Raw genomic sequence first — 2,500 nt, 5'->3', positions numbered from 1 at the left:
CCTTCCTTATTCCCCCCTCCCCTTTTCCTTATTCTCCCCTCTTCCTTATCCCCCTTTCCCTTTATTCTCCCTCTCCTTCCTTATTCTCCCTCTCCTTCCTTATTCTCCCTCTCTTTCCTTTTTCTCCTTCTCCTTCCTTATTCTCCCTCTCCTTCCTTATTCTCCCTCTCTTTCCTTATTCTCCTTCTCCTTCCTTTCTCCCCTCCTCCTTATCTCCCTCTTTTTTCCTTACCCCTCCTCCTTCCTTTTTCTCCCTCCCTTCCTAATATCCTCCCCTTTCCCTTTAAATTTCTCCCTCTCTTTCCTTTTTTTTTTTTTTTTTTTTTTTTTTTTTTTTTTTTTTTTTTTTTTTTTTTTTTTTTTTTTTTTTTTTTTTTTTTTTTTTTTTTTTTTTTTTTTTTTTTTTTTTTTTTTTTTTTTTTTTTTTTTTTTTTTTTTTTTTTTTTTTTTTTTTTTTTTTTTTTTTTTATTTTTTTTTTTTTTTTAATTTTATTTACCTTCTTGATTTATCTTGCAATGAAGGGAGCAATCTCGTGTGTGCGTATGTGCGTGTATGTGTGCTTCGCGTGTGTGCTCGCGCGTGCACCCATATCCTCAGGAGACTTATCATTTGCGTGTCCTGCCATGTAATGCATTATGTCATTACTTGTACATTCACCTGCTGAGGGCGAGGGAATGGGCGTCCATACCTTTGCGTGTTGAGATTGGGTGTGCGTCTTCCCTCTCAACTTGATGGTCTTGTTGTGCTCTCGCAGAACGGGCTTTTTGTGCTGTCATCTTTGTTTTTTTTTATGTTGTAATTACTGGGTTTACTTTATGCGTAATCATTTTTTTTTTTATTTTTTTTTTTTGTACATTTGGTTGAACGTGTAAGTTTGTGTAGAATCATCTGTTCGATCTTGTTTTGGGAATGTACAGATTTGCATTTTGTTTAACTGTTTATTTATTTATTTATTTCTATTTTTTGTAATGTGCGTGGTGTATATCTGTCATATGCCATTTCTTAGTCTCCGCAGGCTATATATACATATTTAGCTTATGTTTAGAATATGCGTGTTACTTTCTAGCTTACTTTCTAAACGTCGCGATATGGTACTAATAAAACTATTGTTTATTTATTTATTATCTATATCCCTGTTTCAGTTCCATAGCATTATTTCTTTAGTCACGAAGGTCTGTGACGTTTCAAGACTTGAGTAGAAGACATGGCCACTCGTTCGGCCGCCCACACCAGTGTACTCTTATTTGTACTCGCCCACACCTGCTGCACATACGCCCTGCAGCATTTCCTGCATCCCATAGACCCCTTTTCCCCCCCCCCCCCCCCAACTCCTCCTCCTCCTTCCCTCACCCACCCCATCCCTTTACTTCCCCCCTCCTCCCTCCTCCTTCCATACCCCCCCATTTTCTCTCCCCCCTTCTTCCTTCTTCCCATCCCCACCCCTTTTCTTCCCCCTCCTCCTCCTCCTCCTTCCCTCCCCCCACCCCTTTTCTTTCCCCCCTCCTCCCCTTCCTCCTCTTCCATCATCCCCCTAACCCCCCACCCCACCCCCAGTCGCGTGTGATGTATTGGTCTCTTCATCCTTTGTAATTTTCTAACGATTCCCGACTTTGTTCTCAATAGGTGTCTTCGTTCTTTCTCCCCCCCTCCCCCCTCCCCTTTCTCTCTCTCTCTCTCTCTCTCTCTCTCTCTCTCTCTCTCTCTCTCTCTCTCATCTCTCTCTCTCTCTCTCTCTCTCTCTCTCTCTCTCTCTCTTTTGCTCTTCTCTCTCCTCTCCTCTCCTCTCCTTTCCCTACTTGGTATATTTATTCTGCTTTTTCTCTCTGGTTCTCCCTTTCTCCTTTTCTTTCACTTTTTGTCAGTTTTCTCTGTGTTACTCTTTCTCTCTTTCCACTCCTTCCTCTATTTAGTCTCTTTATTCTATGCTTTTTCTTTTCTCTGCTTTTCCTTCTCTCCTTCTCCTCTCCTCCTTAGCTTTCTCTATCCCCCTCTCTCCTCCCCCACCTTTCTCCAAATTTTCTTTCCCCTTCCTTTCCTCTCCATCTTCCTCCACGTTAACCTTGCGTTTTTTTCTCTCTCTCTTTTTTTCTCTCTCTCCCTCCTTTTCGGATCGTTGCAAAGGGTAAGGGAGGAGACCCATGTAATGATATGTGGTTGGTGTTTAATTTTACCCTTTTTTTGTATATATCTTTTTTTTGTTATCTCTCTTTGATTGTTTTTTTTTTCGTGTCTTTCATGTGAAGGCGAGGGGGGTTTGTTGATGGGAATTAGTGCGAAAATGATGGATGGAGGGGAAGGAGAAAAGACAAGGGAGAGGGAGAGGGAAAGAGGGTGGAAAGTGGGGAGGGAGAGAGAGAGAGGAGAGAGAGAGAGAGAGAGAGAGAGAGAGAGAGAGAGAGAGAGAGAGAGAGAGAGAGAGAGAGAGAGAGAGACAGAGAGAGAGAGAGAGAGAGAGAGAGAGAGAGCGAGAGAGCGAGACTGAGAGAGAGACAGGGAGAG

Source organism: Penaeus chinensis, chromosome 12 (assembly GCF_019202785.1).
Source record: "Penaeus chinensis breed Huanghai No. 1 chromosome 12, ASM1920278v2, whole genome shotgun sequence".
In the NCBI taxonomy this organism is placed as follows: domain Eukaryota; kingdom Metazoa; phylum Arthropoda; class Malacostraca; order Decapoda; family Penaeidae; genus Penaeus; species Penaeus chinensis.
The sequence above is the reverse complement of the archived record's forward strand: the minus strand, read 5'-3'. Positions refer to the sequence as shown.